A 22,190-nucleotide genomic window follows, 5' to 3' on the forward strand; every position below is an offset into this window, starting at 1 on the left:
TTCCTCGAAGCCTAAACCATCTGCGTCGGAGAAGGACAAGATAACTGCTGGAGAACTCGCATCTATTTCTCACACGATGAAGCATTCTCTTAGTTGCATTAGTGTGAACTGTCCACACAAATTATTACCATTTATCTGCAGTGATTCAAAAATCGCTCGAAGCTTTAGTTGCGGAAGAACAGAAGCGGAAGCTATAGTATGCCAAGTATTGGCCAAAGAATCTTTAAAAATATTTTAGACCATCCAAGAAAAAAATCGATACTTTCCTATAGGGACAGAAGCAAGTAATAAAGAAATAGAAAAATTTTTGCTGTTTGCTTACGATTCTTTGGTTGCAATACTGTGATTCTAGACCGTCTACTGGAATTTTTAGAATGTGACGATGAATGTGCATAACAAGTTTCGAAGTTATTAATAGAAACAATGGAAAGGAATGAATTGTCGTTAAATAAAGTTTCGGCATTCGCCCCCTACAACACTAATGTAAACTTCGGCAGAAAAACCATCCATTTATACACTTCTTTTAGCTGAAAATGACAAAATTGTCAAACCTGGTTGCCCCGTCCACATTCTCTACAATGCTGCAGAATATAGTGCCGATAAACTGGAAGTGGTTGTAGAAAGTCTGATACTGAAAATATGTAGTCACTTCAGTAGATCTGCAAAAGAGAGGATTTGCGACTCCAGTTTGAAGCGAATGAGACGCAATGGGAAGAAATAATAAAACATGTTACGTCGAGATTCTTATCTCTTGGTCCTGCTGTCGAAAGAGTATTAAAAATATGGCCTGCACTAAATCTCATTTTCTGGAATTCCGCAACGAATGTCCTCGTTTATTAAAAAGGTAATCACATCTGAAGAAGAAAAGAAAAAAAAGTTTGCCGTATTTGTCGTTTCTGCATAACGTAATGTTTTCGGTAGAAACAACAATGAAGAAGAATCATTAATATTCTCCGTCAGTTGCTGAGATGCATGCTGAAATGCACGGGATTCGCGAAAGAATGAGCAAAGAATAAAAGGCAACGTTTTTGGAACCAAGACAAGAGAAATAAGGGGTGAATTGAGCACTAACGCAAAAGAATCTACTCGGAACGATTTTCTATAGGTCTACACCAACTTTGTAGGATATTTGTTACCACGGTATGATTTCCCAGGAAACAAAATCCTTTGCAAGATGCTGTTTTTAAACTTAAAATCACTAATAAATTACGACCATTTTCAAAAAGCTGCGTAACTTTTAAGGATCGATCAACTGAACAAGGATTCCTTATACGAATAATTTCAAATAATGAAAAGAAGCTTGGACATGACACAGTCTTTTGATGACAAAAAGTAGGGTGCGACTGAGAAATGAAGAAAGTCTTGGAAGGGTTTTCCAAGTACGAAATCCCTAACTTTCCACGTCTCATGGTTTATGTTTAGTATCCCTAGTTCTAATGGCTTCTTTGAAAGGGATTTTTCGTAGATGACATTAAAGTGGACTGATGTCAAATGAATGTACCCCGAGTTTGATAAAAAGTGAATTAATAAGCATTTTCAGCTATGATTATAATAGCATAGATTTTTTTTAAATGTGTAAAATCAAACAAAAGCACTATAACACTTACACATTCTTCATTAAAATATAATGAAGACTAATAAACCACAAAAATTAATGTTTTTTTTTTTTTAATTTATCAGACCACACCATGTGACTTGTGTAGGGTGTTGCGACTTGCATGTCTGTGATTCAGATTACCTTGATATTAATATCACATATACCATCGTACGTAAAATTACAACCGTGGTTTGAAACACATCTATTACGGTTGAAAATTTCAATTCGTAAAACATTTAGAACATTTACGCAGATGTTTAGTAAATGCATGTAAAATTTCGGTGCTCAGTAACGATTTCCAAAGCACTGTCTACAACGGAAAAATGTCCATGCCTTCGTTCTCATTATGGAAATCGTTTTAAAACTTTGGTGAGTTTTTATGCCCTTTTGTAAAGATTATATTCCTCATTTTTGAAGGCATTGTTAGACACACGCGTAGGTCGTTGGCGCACGACGCACGCCCGACCGGTACACGCGTCACGTTTTCCGCCGGTCCAGTTAGTGAATCTGCTGTAAGCTGTAAAACGGAAGAGTTGAATCTTGGGTCGCTCACACGGCCGCAAAGTCCAGGCCGCAAGCTTCTGAGACATCACACGTCGCCGAGTGGCCATGAAAAGTTAAGGCTAGCATCAGCTCACAAAATAAACGCTTGATAACACCTATAACGAAGTGGTTAATGTTTGTCATTCACAGTACTTTCACATGTGTGTTTTGTACTATTATTATTTATGCGCTGGCCGTGCTGAGCACTGTATCGCCCAGCTTCTATCTGGCATTTTGCTATTCATTTTCGACTAGCCCTTACCTCGCAATATGACTTTTCTGTAACGTATACCACGAGGTGGGGTCTCTGGGACCCTGTTTTAAAACCGAGATTTAAGACAAAAATCATTTGAAATTTTTAATTTTTGTTATATAACATTTATTTTTACAATTATTTAAGTGTTGTTTAAATGTTTCTAGTTTATTTCATTGCACTAAACAAAGCCTGCAGCATTTTGCATTTTATCACACAAAATCACATAATTTTGTGTGGTTCTTTTAAATATTACGCATAAATAGACTGTTAGAGTATTGAATTTTACATTCCGAAAAATTATACAATCTCTGTAGCAAATAAATTTCCAAATAAAACTAAACTCCAGGGTTTAAATTTGCGCATAAAAATTCCACCTGATAGGTACAAAAAGAAAGTATGTCAAATTGGCATTCATTGCCGCGAACTACATTTTTATCACCACTCAGAACACATTCGATTTTAACAGTCACTTTCAGTATTTCATTGAAGAAACAGACAGATCCCCATCACAACTTTCCTGAATTTCTCCCTCTCAATATTTCTTGATCTATGTCACTGACACCTTCCTCCGTAGACCGACTAACAATTTCATCAAACTCGGGAAAGATAAAAATGACGCATTCGTGCGGTACCGTACTGAAGAAAACAGGTACATAGTTTACGAGGCGCGGTCTAGTAGGCTCCAACACCTATCAATAACACGTGTCAACAATAAAGACAGAAGGCGATAACGCAACCGACAGCAAAACATCGTAGGCTTGTCAATTTAAGGAGGGTAGGGCAAAATACGACTATTCCACCACAACTGGCCTTGGAGAGCGCATTCCACCACAATTGGCCTTGGAGAGCGAGTTCGGAAATTTTCGCGCGGCCTGAGAGACCACACCTCGTGAGTTAAGGGCTAATAATAGTCACGACTATTTGGCATAACGATTTTTCATGTAAATCAGTGTTCTTGGCGATGCACATGCCTATCTGTTTATTTACATTTTGCTTTGTCGGCTTCCGCGATGCTCCCTGCTTACGAGAGACCGTTTGGAAAGTTAATTGTTGAGCGCTGCACGGAAACAGTCGGTCCCACAACATCCGACACCACATATACTTGTCCACACGCAGTAGCTCATCTCTCAGGCCTGGCTGAAATATATATGGTTTATTTCAACAGTTATTACGCGAACGTCTTTCCGATCAATTTAAAAGTGATATTTCACCCACAGAGCACAACATCACTAGTACATTTCACCAGTTCGCTTACGTATTTTTCATAAAGAGTATGTGATTATCACTAAAATCAATGAAGTTTCATTTCTATATTGTATTTTTCGTGATCCTTTCTTTATTATACTCGTACTTTCCGTGATCCTTTCTATACTGTACCTTTTGTGATCCTTGTTCATACTCAACTACTTTTTACCATTCAGTACCATTATTTTTCATTCACTTTGAATACGTTTTTCATTTTGACAGTTTGATGTATCCGTACATAAGGTTCGCTTACAAACTGTCTTTCTGCAAATAAATTGCAGGCCGCGCGTGGTAGCCGCATGGGTGTGTGTTTTGTCCTTAGCGTAAGTCAGTTTAAGTTACATTAAGTAGTGCGTAAACTTAGGGACCGATGACCTCCGCAGTTTGGTCCCACAATAAAAAAAAAAATTCATCCTTTGCTGAATACCGTATCAATTGACCATACCAGTCTACATAATGATGAGTATGTTGTACATTTCCTGAACCATTCAACACAGATTCACCCCTTGGCTTTAGTTCTCTGCACCTTTTGTCAAAAAAAGAGGACCTTTATGCATGTACTTCTGCTCTTCACACTGAAAAAACAAACTCGCTAGCAAAGGTAAACAACAGCCGGCCGGAGTGGCCGAGCGGTTCTAGGCGCTGCAGTCTGGAACCGCGCGACCGCTACGGTCGCAGGTTCAAATCCTGCTTCGGGCATGGATGTGTGTGATGTCCTTAGGTTAGTTAGGTTTAAGTAGTTCTAAGTTCTAGGGGACTGATGACCTCAGATGTTAAGTCTCATAGCGCTCATAGCCATTTGAACCAATTTTTGAACCTTGAACAACAACCCAAAAATGCAAATGGACCAAGTACATTCCGATATTCGTAAGTTATGTTCGGTTACGACCTTGAACATGTAGGCCTACTATAGTGACCGGCATGAAAATAGGGATTCAACGTCATCTCGCCGTCTTACAGCAAGGCCAGTTTTTTTATAGTGATAATTTCAAATGTTCGTAAAAAATTTAAAAAAATATTGGGCAACTCTATTTTTAATCCTGAATATGATGGAGTACTTTCCAAAAGAAAATTCTCACTAGCTGCTAGGGAGAGAAATGAAAATTAACGTTACAAGAAATTTTGGAAGAAAATAATTTTTTACTTCAACCTGTGGTAGTAACAGAATCACTAATGTAATTGGACTGAATAAAAAAAATGAACATCGTAAAAGCTTACAGATGCATATGCTGCGTCTTTTATTTCAGATACATAAAAGTATCCAGAGATTAAAAATAAAATATTATAAGAGGTGTGAAACTGTGCCGACTGCGTAGCGAAAAATGTGGACGCTGATGAATTTTCGTTCTTTAGGACTGAGAAGGAAATTCCCGCGTCAAAGTTGTTAAGAAAACTACAAAATTATTTTTGCTAACATTTCAGACACCATTGCTGTATCACGTACAGAGCCAAATTATTTCCGCGATATTCCGTGCGCAGCAGCGCGTGAGTCATTGTAGGACGTCACCAAGAGTTTTGTTGGGACGGCTTGCTTTCATATGACCGAGAATATTCCCTGCTTCCCAAAAATATTTTACTGGCTGCTAATACATATCCTTCGCCATTGCCTCCATCTATCATAACTTCAAGTTAAGCTGTGCAAAAGTAATTGCAGTTATTTTGAAACCACTATTTTCACTGAAGTCGAGCAAAATGTTTGTTCTAAAGGTTTTGTGAAACCCAAGTTTTATCTAAATTTGCTGTAAGCCTACTATATTCAGCGCGTAATACGTGCTTGGTACACAAAAACCTCGTTATTACCACTACAACGTCCCTGTCTTGTGTTACAAATTTCGTCCATCATTACAGTTTCTGAATTAAAAACCAAGTGGGCCATAATTATTAATAATCATCGGATACTATCCTCTGTCATACTAAAGTAATGCAATTCTACATTCTAGCTTCTTGTAAAAGTCGTCAAATATCATGGATTCCTATGCTCTTCTCGGAGCATCAGAATAGGTGCTGGGACTGTTCTGATGTTACAGCACTGTTTATATATACAGTCGATACCGAAGCGCTACAACGTTTTGTAATTTTATGAACTGCATTACCCTTATATGTATTGTATTGTATGTTAACCGGGGACCTAGAAACGACGGAGAGGCTCCGCCACAGTGATCCACAACCCCACGACGACTACCGCAGTCCACGTCACCCCTCCGCCGCCCCACACCGAACCCAGGGTTGTTGTGAGGTTCGGCCCCCGGCGGACCCCCCCCCCCCTACCCACCCGCACCCCAGGGAACGTGTCACACCACACGAGTGTAACCCCTATGTTTGCGTGGTAAAGTAATGGTGGTGTACGCGTACGTGGAGAACTTGTTTGCACAGCAATCGCCGACATAGTGTATGAGGCGGAATAAGGGGAACCAGCCCGCATTCGCCGAGGCAGATGGAAAACCGCCTAAAAACTATCCACAGACTGGCCGGTTCACCGGACCTCGACACAAACCCGCCTGGCGGGTTCGTGCCGGGGACCAGGCGCTCCTTCCCGCCCAGTAACCCGTGCGTTGAACTGCACAGCCAACCGGGCGGGCTTGCATTACCCTTACTATGAAACAGCCAGTAACTCCTATGAAAAAAAGGACTCGTTCAAGAAATCAGTTTGTTGCAAAGCACCTCTCCCAGTCCTGCTGAGTAACATTGTAAGAGCTTCGTGTGTTAGTTTCTCGACATCAGTAAGTTTGAAAGTAGTATTTCTTTTCGCTACTTCTCCCTTTACTTGGGCCCATATCGATTCAGTGGAACTATACTGGCAGTACCACTTGGTGTCCCATTTCGCTTGCCAGTTGATTTAATTCGTAAGTCTTTTTGGCACCTACGATTTCTTCCTTAAACAGGAGTTCAGCCTAAGTTTCATCGACTGAAAATGAAACATTCTCTCTCTTTAACCACTCCATAATATCTGTCTTGCGACAATTTGAACGTGGCAGCTTTTCTATCTTAATGGAGTGGTAGCTGGCGTTATTCATCACGATAAATGACCCTTCTCCCAGCGCAGACAACAGTCGAATAAACCAATTCTTAAAAAATTCTCCATTTATTCCTGAATGGTAACCGGATTGGCAAGAACTTTTCCCACCAAGTAAAACAAGTTTTGCTTCTGGTATGAAGTCTGTGGTTAATGAACCAGCGTGGGCGATGATTAATCGGCCACCTCTAACAGTAGGCACTTCGAAACCGCCGTTTCCTTTAAAGTCGTGCCATATATGCTTATTGGTGTGGTTCTGTGAAACCCAAGTTTCGTCCAAGAACATAACAGGCCTGGTGTCTTCAGCACGCAAGAAGTGCATTTTACACAAAAACTTCGCTCTTGTTGCTGCAGTGTCTCTGCATTCCATTAAGAATTTCCGTCCGTCATTACACTTCTTGAATCGGAAACCAAGGGTGCGGAAAATACGAAGAACTGTGGTCCTGAGCCCGAGTAATTAATTTTTTCACGGAGGTCAGCCTGTATTTTTTTAGCCGTTGGGTACTCTCCTCTGTCCTAATATCCAAGTACAGTTCTATGAACGAGCTCTTTGTTAAAGTCGTCAAAGTCGGTTGATTTCCGTTCACGTTCGTATCCCTTTCTTGGAGAATCGAAACACTCAGTCATGCATGGAGATTCTGCCAATGAAACAGATTTGCTAATACGGCTTACAGTTGACTCGGAGACACCACGCGCTTTAGCAGTAAGTTTATGAATTGGCGCAAAATTTAAGTTATTCCTGGCTTCTTCATTGTCGGCCAGGTCAGTAAAAAAATTGGTTACATTCGATATGATGATTTTCGATTGTTTACGAATGTCTTTCCGCCCTTTACGCACACCGACCGGAGGAGTACAACAAAGTAGGCAGTTGTTCCTGCATTGTTGTTCATCACCGAACACACGTCAAAGCACCTTTCTAAAGACAGTATGACACTGAGATCAGATGTGAACACTCGATATAGCACGGTAACACTGAGCTTTCAGCTGCTCTGACCTACCGCACCACTAACGGTATCTACATGGCAACAAGGCCGAGAGGCGGGCGAATCACAACCCTCAGCCCCTGCTGACAGCAGGGAGCGGCCGTGACCTTGAGGACTCCACTTACGTGCCGGCCTTTATAGACAGTCTACATTGCATGCATTTAAACATAAAATTGTCGGGTCTAGTTTAGCAGGGGATACAACCCGTCGGCTTTGAACAATGACGTCATTCCTTAGTCATAGATAGTAATGTCTTCACTTCGAGGCATAGATAATAAATGAGTTCTGTGTTCCGGATAAGCGCTATCATTGTACATTAAAATAATTATTCATAATGATATTGAGGTAATTTGGAGTATTAGTTTGTTATTGTAGAACAATTTTTAATCTTATTTTCGTTTATAGAAATGGATTTGCCTGTTTGTGGGAATGTAATTTTCGTTACTGTCTGTCTAGACGAGCTTCGGTTATTCCTCTATTTCCGTGTGGTAAGCTCACTTTTCCATTTGCTTCTTTCACTGTATTTCACAATTTTGACATATTTCACAGTTTTATTCCACCAATATATGTGTTTTCGTGTTGTGAAGTACGTAATAGAAATTTCTCAGCTGTCGATCTTCTTTCGTTTCCCAGCACTAGTATCAGTTCGACATTTTCGAATGTTTACTTGCTATATTACAGGCGAAACCCCCGACACAATTAAATTTTGTATCCCGTCCTTCACTTCGCCTTTACACTGACGACACAACTATAATTTGTATCCCGTCCTTCACTTCGCCTTTACACTGACACTATATATGTCAATTCGCGAGCAAGATAAAAATGTTGCGTATAGCTATATACACTCCTGGAAATTGAAATAAGAACACCGTGAATTCATTGTCCCAGGAAGGGGAAACTTTATTGACACATTCCTGGGGTCAGATACATCACATGATCACACTGACAGAACCACAGGCACATAGACACAGGCAACAGATCATGCACAATGTCGGCACTAATACAGTGTATATCCACCTTTCGCAGCAATGCAGGCTGCTATTCTCCCATGGAGACGATCGTAGAGATGCTGGATGTAGTCCTGTGGAGCGGCTTGCCATGCCATTTCCACCTGGCGCCTCAGTTGGACCAGCGTTCGTGCTGGACGTGCAGACCGCGTGAGACGACGCTTCATCCAGTCCCAAACATGCTCAATGGGGGACAGATCCGGAGATCTTGCTGGCCAGGGTAGTTGACTTACACCTTCTAGAGCACGTTGGGTGGCACGGGATACATGCGGACGTGCATTGTCCTGTTGGAACAGCAAGTTCCCTTGCCGGTCTAGGAATGGTAGAACGATGGGTTCGATGACGGTTTGGATGTACCGTGCACTATTCAGTGTCCCCTCGACGATCACCAGTGGTGTACGGCCAGTGTAGGAGATCGCTCCCCACACCATGATGCCGGGTGTTGGCCCTGTGTGCCTCGGTCGTATGCAGTCCTGATTGTGGCGCTCACCTGCACGGCGCCAAACACGCATACGACCATCATTGGCACCAAGGCTGAAGCGACTCTCATCGCTGAAGACGACACGTCTCCATTCGTCCCTCCATTCACGCCTGTCGCGACACCACTGGAGGCGGGCTGCACGATGTTGGGGCGTGAGCGGAAGACGGCCTAACGGTGTGCGGGACCGTAGCCCAGCTTCATGGAGACGGTTGCGAATGGTCCTCGCCGATACCCCAGGAGCAACAGTGTCCCTAATTTGCTGGGAAGTGGCGGTGCGGTCCCCTACGGCACTGCGTAGGATCCTACGGTCTTGGCGTGCATCCGTGCGTCGCTGCGGTCCGGTCCCAGGTCGACGGGCACGTGCACCTTCCGCCGACCACTGGCGACAACATCGATGTACTGTGGAGACCTCACGCCCCACGTGTTGAGCAATTCGGCGGTACGTCCACCCGGCCTCCCGCATGCCCACTATACGCCCTCGCTCAAAGTCCGTCAACTGCACATACGGTTCACGTCCACGCTGTCGCGGCATGCTACCAGTGTTAAAGACTGCGATGGAGCTCCGTATGCCACGGTAAACTGGCTGACACTGACGGCGGCGGTGCACAAATGCTGCGCAGCTAGCGCCATTCGACGGCCAACACCGCGGTTCCTGGTGTGTCCGCTGTGCCGTGCGTGTGATCATTGCTTGTACAGCCCTCTCGCAGTGTCCGGAGCAAGTATGGTGGGTATGACACACCGGTGTCAATGTGTTCTTTTTTCCATTTCCAGGATTGTAGCTCAAGTAATGAATGGGATACTATTAGCGTCCAAGGCAACACGAAACCTGTACCCCATAGTGAAGTACGGGATGCAAATTTGTACATGTGTCGTCTTCTTGTCTCCGCCTTTCGTAGCGACACAGCTGAACCTAAGACAGCCATGCTTAACACCCACCCACCTCCCCAGGAGTCGGAACTCCCGCACCCATTAGAAGATACAGATGCTTCAGTAGCTGATAAGTGTTTTTTGGCTTTTCAAAAAAAATCTAACGAGATAGAATAAACTGATCCTAAGATACAGATGCTTCAGTAGCTGATAAGTGTTTTTTGGATTTAAAAAAAAAATCTCACGAGATAGAATATTTACTGATCCTACTTTATTAAGCAATCAATAAAAAAACTAAACTAAAACATAACAGCAAAAGCGAAAATGGTAAACTGAAAATAGAATAGATTACGAAGACAATACCAAAGTGACCAGGACAAGGCAGAGTGACCCAGAGAATCCCAGAGTGTCCCAGAGAATCCCAGAGTGACCCAGAGAGCATCCCAGAGTGCCCCAGGGAGCTACAACACTAAGAAGAATCGCTTCTCGGCTTTTGACAAGATCAATGTGTAGTTCGCTTTCAACAAGTGAAACACAAAGGTTAAATAAACAATCAAAACATATAAAATGAAACAGGTTGCAAATGTAACGTACGTGTATTTCCACCTATTCGTTACCAGTGTACATATATCGAGGTCAATGGAAGTATGGTATACATATATTACATACGTAGGTCCTTCTGTCAGCAGTAATACTGATATGTACGTAAGAAAAGACTGTTAGTAATAGCGGAGACGAAATAAACAGCACATCTACAATTTGTATCCCGTGTTCCACTTAGGGTTTACGGAAGCGGAGGATACATCGTTCAGGTGAAGAAAAGGACAGTAATGCTAGTGAAAACGAAGAAATCGCCTTACGACAAACTCGTATTCCGGACTGTACTTAAGCAACACACTTCGAATGAGCTTTTAATTTGTATCGGGTGTTTCATTTGCGGTTTAGTGAAGCAGGGGATACATAGTTCAAGTGAACAACAGGACAGCAATGCTAGTTGAAACTAAGAAATCGACTACGCTGAACTTGTATCCCGTACTGCACTTAAGCAATACAGTTCGAAAGACTTTCGAGATACAACTGACATACATGTAACGTGATGTATTCTTTGCTAGTAACATATTTCATTCATTTCTTTCCATTGTATTTTGCGGAGAAATACTAAGATACAAACACGCGATATCGTTAACGTGAAAATACTACTGGCCCTTATATATGTGAGGCACAGTTTTTCTCTCTGGCATTCCTTTGTTTCTGAACATTCTTCTCAGCTCTTTCATCTTTGTAATACATGCTCTCTGGCGAATTCTGACGTCATTGGTCAAAGCCGACGGGTTGTATCCCCTGCTAAACTAGACCCTTGTAACTGATCGTTAACTTTCATGACATATTTTGATAAATAAATAGAACCCTGGGTTCTGCAAGCCAAGAAGTGAAACATACACAAAGTGAATATTTCCATAGAAATAAAGCTAATTACTATAAGAACATTTTAAATAGATATTTACTCCTTCCACCAAGGGTATGTTTTTTATGCTGCTTTATACTTCTTAAGGTAGTGCATTTTATTGAGAAAACACTCCTCCACATTCCATAAGAAAAATGTTAACATTCACACTAACTGTGTACATCCATTTATGTACTTGCTCTTGGTAGTTAAATGTGACGTACACATGGAATAAATACTAACCACTGGAAAAAGAAGAATCCTTACAACTAGTTCTATTTTTTCAACAATGAATCTTTTCAAATCTACAAGAGTGTATACACCTCTTTCATCATGTATGTCTGGGAGTCCCAGAATTTAACATCCTTTACAAAGAATACTGATTATCTTGTGTGGTCCAGTGTACAATAAATGCCACTTTTTGTTTTGTTTCTTTATAAGTGAGGCCTTAGGATGAGTTCAAACTAACACAAGGTTCCCAGTTTGATATGTTTGCACATTACTCCATTTTAACTTCTTCCTTCGATCCTTGCCATACAGGAGATGATTTAACCATTCATTAGATTCATCAGAAATAAACATTAACTCAAATGGTGTGAAACCTGTGGAAGCGTCCAGAACCGCACTGCTGCTACGGCCACAGGTTCGAATCCTGCTTCGGGCATGGCTGTCTGTGATGTTCTTAGGTTAGTTAGGTTTAAGTAGTTCCAAGTGTAGGGGACTGATGACCTCAGATGTTAAGTCCCATAGTGCTTAGAGCCATCTGAACCTGTGGAAGCATGAGGCAAATTATTGTATATGGTCTCGAATTGAGCAACATACTCAATCTATCTTTTCTGCTTCTTAGTAGCATAGGCTCTTATGAATAGGTTAACTGTTCTGGCTATTCTCTCTGCTGAATTTCTACTAGGTTTAAAGCGTGAAATTAAAACATGTTTAATCTCACGTTCTTGCATGAAACCTTACAATTTCCAGCTGATAAAGTAAGAAACATTATCTGACAATATAGCAATTGGTTTGCGTACAGAGGGTATGTGATTTTAAGTGATTCTCTTCATAATTGAACTGCAGATTGAAGATTTTACTGGGTACAGAGGAAGTAAACATCTGACACCTCCCTTAGCTGTGGGTAAGCTGTCAGCTCAAGGGCGACGAGTTGGACAGGGTTCAGAAGGTATTACTGAATGTAACTTCGTTTTACTACACATATTTAGGGCTTCTGCTTTCTGGCAAACAATACAGGTTCAATACCTACATCTGAGGGAGGTGTCAGATATTTACTTGCTCTACCTATTGCTATTACCCTAACTTGAAAAGACAAGTACAGAACTTGTATTCTTTGGCAGAAAGCAAAACCCCTAAGTATTTGCAGTAAAACAGAGTTACATCTGATAATACCTTCTGAACCCTTTCCAAAGTGTCACTCTTAAACTAACAGCTTACCCACAGCTAAGAGAGGTGTCAGGTGTTTAGGGTAATGGCAAAAGATAGCTACTTATTTTGTGCACTTCGTGATTCCAAAAAGGTGGGAATTTAAGGAGATGGGACCTGGATAAACTGACTAAACCAGAGGTTGTACAGAGTTTCAGGGAGAGCATAAGGGAACAATTGACAGGAATGGGGGAAAGAAATACAGTAGAAGAAGAATGGGTATCTCTGAGGGATGAAGCAGTGAAGGCAGCAGAGGATCAAGTAGGTAAAAAGACGAGGGCTAGTAGAACTCCTTGGGTAACAGAAGAAATATTGAATTTAATTGATGAAAGGAGAAAATATAAAAACGCAGTAAATGAAGCAGGCGAAAGGGAATACAAAACGTCTCAAAAATGAGATCGACAGGAAGTGCAAAAAGGCTAAGCAGGGATGGTTAGAGGACAAATGCAAGGATGTAGAGGCTTATCTCACTAGGGGTAAGATAGATACTGCCTACAGGAAAATTAAGGAGACCTTTGGAGAAAAGAGAGCCACTTGTATGAATATCAAGAGCTCAGATGGAAACCCAGTTCTAAGCAAAGAAGGGAAAGCAGAAAGGTGGAAGGAGTATATAGAGGGTCTATACAAGGGCGATGTACTTGAGGACAATATTATGGAAATGGAAGAGGATGTAGAAGAAGATGAAATGGGAGATACGATACTGCGTGAAGAGTTTGACAGAGCACTGAAAGACCTGAGTCGAAACAAGGCCCCGGGAGTAGACAACATTCCATTGGAACTACTGACGGCCTTGGGAGATCCAGTCCTGACAAAACTCTACAATCTGGTGAGCATGATGTATGAGACAGGCGAAATACCCTCAGACTTCAAGAAGAATATAATAATTCCAATCTCAAAGAAAGCAGGTGTTGACAGATGTGAACATTACCGAACTATCAGTCTAATAAGTCACAGCTGCAAAATACTAACGCGAATTCTTTACAGACGAATGGAAAAACTGGTATAAGCCGACCTCGGCGAAGATCAGTTTGGATTCCGTAGAAATACTGGGACACGTGAGGCAATACTGACCCTACGACTTATCTTAGAAAATAGATTAAGGAAAGGCAATCCTACTTTTGTAGCATTTGTAGACTTAGAGAAAGCATTTGACAATGTCGACTGGAATACTCTCTTTCAAATTCTAAAGGTGGCAGGGGTAAAATACAGGGAGCGAAAGGCTATTTACAATTTGTACAGAAACCAGATGGCAGTTATAAGAGTCGAGGGGCATGAAAAGGAAGCAGCGGTTGGGAAGGGAGTGAGACATGGTTGTAGCCTGTCCCCGATGTTATTCAATCTGTATATTGAGCAAGCAGTAAAGGAAACAAAAGAAAAATTCGGAGTGGGTATTAAAGTCCATGGAGAAGAAATAAAAACTTTGAGGTTCGCCGATGACATTGTAATTCTGTCAGAGAGAGCAAAGGACTTGGAAGAGCAGTTGAACGAAATGGGCAGTGTCTTGAAAGTAGGATATAAGATGAACATCAACAAAAGCAAAACAAGGATAATGGATTGTAGTCAAATTAAGTCGGGTGATGCTGAGGGAATTAGATTAGGAAATGAGACGCTTAAAGTAGTAAAGGAGTTTTGCAATTTGGGGAGCAAAATAACTGATGATGTTCGAAGTAGAGAGGATATAAAATGTAGACTGGCAATGTCAAGGAAAGCGTTTCTGAAGAAGAGAAATTTGTTAACATCGAGTATAGATTTAAGTGTCAGGAAGTCGTTTCTGAAAGTATTTGTATGGTGTGTAGCCATGTATGGAAGTGAAACATGGACGATAAATAGTTTGGACAAGAAGAGAATAGACGCTTTCGAAATGTGGTGCTACAGAAGAATGCTGAAGATTAGATGGGTAGATCACATAACTAATGAGGAGGTATTGGATAGAATTGGGGAAGAGTTTGTGGCACAACTTGACAAGAAGAAGGGACCGGTTGGTAGAACATGTTCTGAGGCATCAAGGGATCACAAATTTAGCATTGGAGGGCAGCGTGGAGAGTAAAAATCGTAGAGGGAGACCAAGAGATGAATACATTAAGCAGATTCAGAAGGATGTAGGTTGCAGTAGGTACTGGGAGATGAAGCTTGCACAGGATTGAGTAGCATGGAGAGCTGCATCAAACCAGTCTCAGGACTGAAGACAACAACAACAACAACAACGTGATTCCAAAATGCCCCCAGGAACCGTATGTACACCAGATAAAATCCTTTAGGCCATCAGTTGCTATACATCCACACCATTTGCCCCTGTCTATGTCGTGTCTGAAGAACAATATATTCCCTTGTATCCGATAGCAGTGAATTACGGCATGATTAGTATCTGCCCTTAATGTATAACGTTCTTCTACAAAGGGTCTGCATCTTGTTGTTTGTCTTTGTCCCTGCATATGCTCAGGTAACGTTGCCTATAGATAATATCTTTGATCAGCAAAGCCTTATATTTAGACGACTCCAACACTCCTGTGAGAGCCTCGAGTTTCATAACGGAATGTGCTCTTTCGCATTCTGTCAATACTAGGCTCACAAAACCAATTACCTTTTTCTCAGTCTTTCCGGATGATTCGGCGATTTGGAATAGACACGCCCCCAAGCCACAGGCTGAGGCATCAATTGCTAAACAAAAGTCCATTGTCATATACAGATGTTTTAATATTTCTGAATTCACCAGAGCCTGCTAGATTTTGTCAAATGCTGCTCTGAACGCGTTGGACCAGTACCACACCAGTACCAATGTGTATTCCTTTTCAATCAGTTCAGTAAAGCATCATTATTCAAGAACTGGCTGGTACAAAACGTCTGAAGAAAGAGACTAATCTAATGAAGGCGATGAGTAAGTCGACAATCGTTCTTCCTCTGTGCTATTCGCGAGTGGAACAGGGTTGGAGGGCTCAGTTAGTGGTATAAAAGTACCCTCCGCCACATGTCATCAGATGAACTGCGGAGTATGATGTATATGGTAGGCACCGTGACTCTGTGAGTTCTGGTACTAATACTGTATCAAGTGCACTCACATTTTTAAAGGTAGTACCTTAAACTGGTAACTTCTACCAACAAATGCGAAACCTTTACATTTCCTAGACGACTCTGACAACGCAATTCACCAACAAGAAGAGCACATGTCTATTGGGGTTACTTATGGTGCGCCGTAATACTTCTGTGTCTGTTCTTAAAGGCTTTCTGGCCTTGTCGACACAGCTATAATTACTTTGTATACTCGTATATCTCGAGCACCCAACACCAGGCGAATGCTTCTGTTAGCTTTTGCAACGGCCAACAAAGGACTGTTTGTTGTATGGTGAGAACTTGAACTGTTGATATTTTTAAAAATATCGGGTGTCCGATATATCAGTATCTAACCAATATCACTATCTGCTCTTGACATACAGAAAATGTATCGATATCTCGACGGAAAATTATCGTCTTACCGACCTATAAAGACATTGGCTGCACGTATTGAATATACTGCCGGTTTTACAGCTGTATATTTAAGTATTGATTTATTATTAGACATTCTGTACGTCAACAAGCTAGCAGCCTGCCTATCCCCCTTAGTTCAAGAATTGAAAGGAAAACGATGCACGTTAACGTTTGGCGATAGCCACTTTGCTAACAATGGTAACGACATGTAAGTGACAGTGAAAGGTGCCCATGGGTCCGTCATTTGGTGTCGGCATATATCGCATTCGCCCAGAACATTTCATGTCGCCTTTACTATTTTTTCATGCCTGCCAACGCCAGTGTTGTAGCAGTCATAGTGCCAAATTTGCGTTGTGAAGCTAAACGTTGCGGGGTTCTGCTGGCAGCGCCAAATGCTTTACATCAGCATTTCCCCTCACACTTCTCCGCCCACCTCATAGACCTGTCCTGTAGATTAAATTTTTGTTCATCATTTTCAGCAATTGTTTTTGAAGAATGCGGATGAGAAGAAATAGTACACTTGTTGAGTTAAAAATTGTTTTTCAACGCAACTGGTGGGCTATTTATTCACATTGGAAATGTTACAACGTTCAGGATCCCTCCCCCCGCCCCCTCCGTCCCCCCCCCCCCGCACCTCACCCCCACCCCAGCGCCATCGGACGTCTTCTTTTGTGCCACATACACTTTCTTCATATAGTCAAAGTGACAGAATGGGCGTGATGAAAGCTCAAAAAATAGTAAGACTTCTTCATACATTGGAAATACAATTATGTTCTACTACAATTTCAAAAGAACAGCTTCAAATATTTACCGAAAATTGTAAAAATATATAAAATAAAAGTAAAATATCGCACAAAATTACCGTTTTGATATTGATACAACGGAGAAAAGTTGTTGGCGATGTTTATGGATATACTATGGAAATTTATCGATATATCGATATTTTAACGGCCCTAGTGATAACAATGATTCAGAAATTCCCCAGTCTATCATTTTTCCGATCCCCTTCATCACCGTTTGCTTCTCGGTCCAGTACAGGCAGCGTGAAATACGTCTGGGATTCATTAACTTGCACCTGGTTCCTTCAAGAGCACGTCTCGATAATCATTCAACAACTCAGAAAGTTCTCGTTGTTGTGGCAGACTCAAGTAGACAGATTCGGCTACTTTCGCCTCTGTTAGTTTGGTAATCGTATGGAACTCCTCGTTTTGGCTATTTTTTATGTGGCAATTTCCCTCTTTAGATTGATTATTGCTTATAGACAAAACATTCGGTATGGTATATTTTACCCTGATTTCATGACAATATTTTCCATGTATGTTAATAGTCTTAACCATGTCCAGTGCTTCCTCTTCTTCTTTGTCTAACATCCGAGAAAGTCCACGTGAGATGCCGATCCTTGCGTCCCTCTCGCGCAGGAATTCCCAGACCAAGATGACAGCCACCAATAAACTATTCACAAGCAGAAAAGTGCACTTGTAGCCTCGTTTTCCTATTACTGCGTTGGCCTGCACATGTTGTTGTGGTCTTCAGTCCTGAGATTGGTTTGATGCAGCTCTCCATGCTACTCCATCCTGTGCAAGCTGCTTCATCTCCCAGTACGTACTGCTGCCTACATCCTTCTGAATCTCCTTAGTGTATTCATCTCTTGATCTCCCTCTACGATTTTTACCCTCCACGCTACCCTCCAATACTAAACTGGTGATCCCTTGATGCCTCAGAACATGTCCTACTAACCGATCCCTTCTTCTCTTCAAGTTGTGCAACGAACTCCTCTTCTCCACAATTCTATTCAACACCTCCTCTTTAGTTATGTGATCTACCCATCTAATTTCAGCATTCTTCTGTAGCACCACATTTCGAAAGCTTCTCTTCTCTTCCTGTCCAAACTATTTATCGTCCATGTTTCACTTCCATACATGGCTACACTCCATACAAATACTTTCAGAAACGACTTCCTGACACTTAAATCTATACTCGATGTTAACAAATTTCTCTTCTTCAGAAACGCTTTCCTTGCCATTGTCAGTCTACATTTTATATCCTCTCTACTTCGACCATCATCAGTTATTTTGCTCCCCAAATAGCAAAACGCCTTCACTACTTTAAGTGTCTCATTTCCTAATCTAATTACCTCAGCAGATAGTGCTTAATTAGTTGTTTAGCACTGGTAGTTCCTACCACCTTACAGTTCTGCACAGGAAATGTGTGTAATTTCCTGACCTGATAAAACATTTTAAGAATTCACTTCCCATCACAGAAACTGATGCCCCTGTGACAGTCACCAATTGCACTTTAACGCCATTAATACTGTCATTTATCGCAATTTGAACCATTCAATGTTCTCCCTCTTGCAGGTACGGGGTTCCTCTAACACTTCTTCCCTAAGGTCAAACCAGTTATTGTACCTTAGCATATTTAACGCATTACATTGCGTGCCTTCACATTGCGCTGCGACGATCTAATGAAGGCTTACAGTGACCACACATAGGTTGGCGCTTGTAAAGGTGTAGCCTGATCACCTTTAGTTAAGAAATGGTTCAAATGGCTCTGAGCACTATGGGACTTAACTTCTGAGGTCATCAGTCCCCTAGAACTTAGAACTACTTAAACGTAACTAACCTAAGGACATCACACACATCCATGCCCGATGCAGGATTCGAACCTGAGACCGTAGCGGTCGCGCGGTTCCAGACTGTAGCGCCTAGAACCGCTCGGCTACACCGGCCGGCACCTTTAGTTACCGCCACAATGCGTGCAGTATGCGTTTTTAGTTGATTCAGTTGTATTTTCTGTTGCGGAGGGGGCCAATACTGCTGACGATTAATGTCAGGCATCGGAATCGTGGTTTTGTTGTGACTGTGATCCTCGGTTCTTCTTCCATCCACCAGGTACCTGATTCTGCCACAAACCGTTTTAAGTACTCATGTTTTCGTTACGGTTTGAACTGAACCCATGTCGTTCTTTCGTTTGCGGTGAAAGTTTGTTTTACGGTGCTGGCAATTGCTGTTATTTTATTATTAGGACCACTGTGCAAATCTTTATCATTGCTATATCTCCTGCCGCGACAGGCTCTATCCACACGGTTTCGTTTTCGCACTCTTACTCGGCGATGCCAGACAACTCTGCCGCGTCGGTTTTCCTGCATGCTCGCCAGGCGTCGCGTTCCGCTTCTTTGGCGTCGGATCTACCGCCCGCTTTAGCGAAAAGTCTGAACGCCTCCACCGCGTCGGACGCCCGCACTTGCGCGCATCTCGCCTCCCACCAGCGCGGACACTTTCGCTCTCGTGCCTTTCACCCTGGCTCCATTCGCCCCGACCTACGGCGCCCATACTTTGGTCGCGCCCGCTTCCGACGCACCGGCCCACGGCGCCACAGCATCCTTCACGCCCACGTCGCTCGCACCCACATCTTCGGCTATGGACCACTTCGTCTCTTCCTTGTTCGCGCCTGCTGCCTCTGCCTCAGACTACGGCGCCGCTGCCTCGCCTGCGACTGCTCGGCTCGCCGCTGCAGCCCACATGCCCGGCCCTGCTTTTGAGGACTAAGCAGCCCCTGCTCTGCCCACGCCTGTCCCTGCTGCGCCGCCCTCAATGCATCCGTCGCCGGCACAACTGTTTCGACCCGCCCATTCCAGTCATTAGCAGACATCAACATACGTCCGAAAATAATAATAATAATAATAATAATAATTCAAATGGCTCTGAGTACTATGGGACTCAACATCTGAGGTCATCAGTCCCCTAGAACATTTTTTTTTGTCATCAGTCTACTGATTGGTTTGATGCGGCCCGCCACGAATTCCTTTCCTGTGCTAACCTCTTCATCTCAGAGTAGCACTTGCAACCTACGTCCTCAATTATTTGCTTGACGTATTCCAATCTCTGTCTTCCTCTACAGTTTTTGCCCTCTACAGCTCCCTCTAGTACCATGGAAGTCATTCCCTCATGTCTTAGCAGATGTCCTATCATCCTGTCCCTTCTCCTTATCAGTGTTTTCCACATATTCCTTTCCTCTACGATTCTGCGTAGAACCTCCTCATTCCTTACCTTATCAGTCCACCTAATTTTCAACATTCGTCTATAGCACCACATCTCAAATGCTTCGATTCTCTTCTGTTCCGGTTTTCCCACAGTCCATGTTTCACTACCATACAATGCTGTACTCCAGACGTACATCCTCAGAAATTTCTTCCTCAAATTAAGGCCGGTATTTGATATTAGTAGACTTCTCTTGGCCAGAAATGCCTTTCTTGCCATAGCGAGTCTGCTTTTGATGTCCTCCTTGCTCCGTCCGTCATTGGTTATTTTACTGCCTAGGTAGCCGAATTCCTTAACTTCATTGACTTCGTGATCATCAATCCTGATGTTAAGTTTCTCGCTGTTCTCATTTCTACTAATTCTCATTTCCTTCGTCTTTCTCCGATTTACTCTCAAACCATACTGTGTACTCATTAGACTGTTCATTCCGTTCAGCAGATCATTTAATTCTTCTTCACTTTCACTCAGGATAGCAATGTCATCAGCGAATCGTATCATTGATATCCTTTCACCTTGTATTTTAATTCCACTCCTGAAAATTTCTTTTATTTCCATCATTGCTTCCTCGATGTACAGATTGAAGAGTAGGGGCGAAAGGCTACAGCCTTGTCTTACACCCTTCTTAATACGGGCACTTCGTTCTTGATCGTCCACTCTTATTATTCCCTCTTGGTTGTTGTACATATTGTATATGACCCGTCTCTCCCTATAGCTTACCCCTACTTTTTTCAGAATCTCGAACAGCTTGCACCATTTTATATTGTCGAACGCTTTTTCCAGGTCGACAAATCCTATGAAAGTGTCTTGATTTTTCTTTAGCCTTGCTTTCATAGAACATAGAACTACTTAAACCTAACTAACCTAAGGACATCACACACATCCATGCCCGAGGCAGGATTCGAACCCGCAACGGTAGCAGTCACGCGGTTCCGGACTGGAGTGCCTAGAACCGCACGGCCACCGCGGCCGGCCCGACTAAAAGCCAGACCAGATTTCCACTGCTTCATTCACCGATTCGATAACAACCCATGCGCTGCTCAGTCACGATTTCGCACCACAAAGGCCGGTATGGCTCCCCTGTTTCAGTGCACATTGGCTGCTTCCTCGCCAACGCGTAGTACCACTCCTCTGAGATTTCCGAAGCTGCCAGCCCTCCAAAAAGACAGTCCTAAGACGTAGTTTTCCATAGTGGACAATATCTTCGGTTTCCATGGTATCTCAGATCATAGTACATTGTTCATTTGCTTAATCAGTCATCCGCGCTACCGTATCGATCTCATCAGTGATCCACTGCTTTCACCACCTAAGGCTAAAAATTGTCTCATCGAACACCTGTCTCGTACTATTACGCGAGTGCACGTCATCACCTCTGGCAACACATTCGCTCCCAAATCGACAGTTAAGTTATGCCTGACGTTGCTTTCTGGACCCTTTGCCTTGTCAGACTTCCTTATGAGCTACAGCTGCAATTGCTTTCGCGTGGCACGGTCACTCTGGAGTCATGCCTCCGTATCGCTAACCAAGCACTCTCTATTATTTTCCACCGCCAGCGCACGCTTCAATCGCCTCCGCCAACCGCGCTGGTGGAGGGAGTGCCTTCCCGCTCTCCCCGCTACAGCCTCCCTCGCGCGACCGCAGGAGTACCCGCCCGTGGCCTGTCCGCCATTACTCTGCTACTGCCGCCTGGTGGCCTCCAGACTGCACTGCCAGTGCCAACACCCCAGCATCCACTGACATCAGTCGAAGCTGCGCCTGACTGGCCCTCAAGCCCTCAGCAGCAACCTGGCCTGTCCACCGACACCGCTTCCCCGCCCCTCCTGC

Source organism: Schistocerca nitens, chromosome 8 (assembly GCF_023898315.1).
Source record: "Schistocerca nitens isolate TAMUIC-IGC-003100 chromosome 8, iqSchNite1.1, whole genome shotgun sequence".
Classification (NCBI taxonomy): domain Eukaryota; kingdom Metazoa; phylum Arthropoda; class Insecta; order Orthoptera; family Acrididae; genus Schistocerca; species Schistocerca nitens.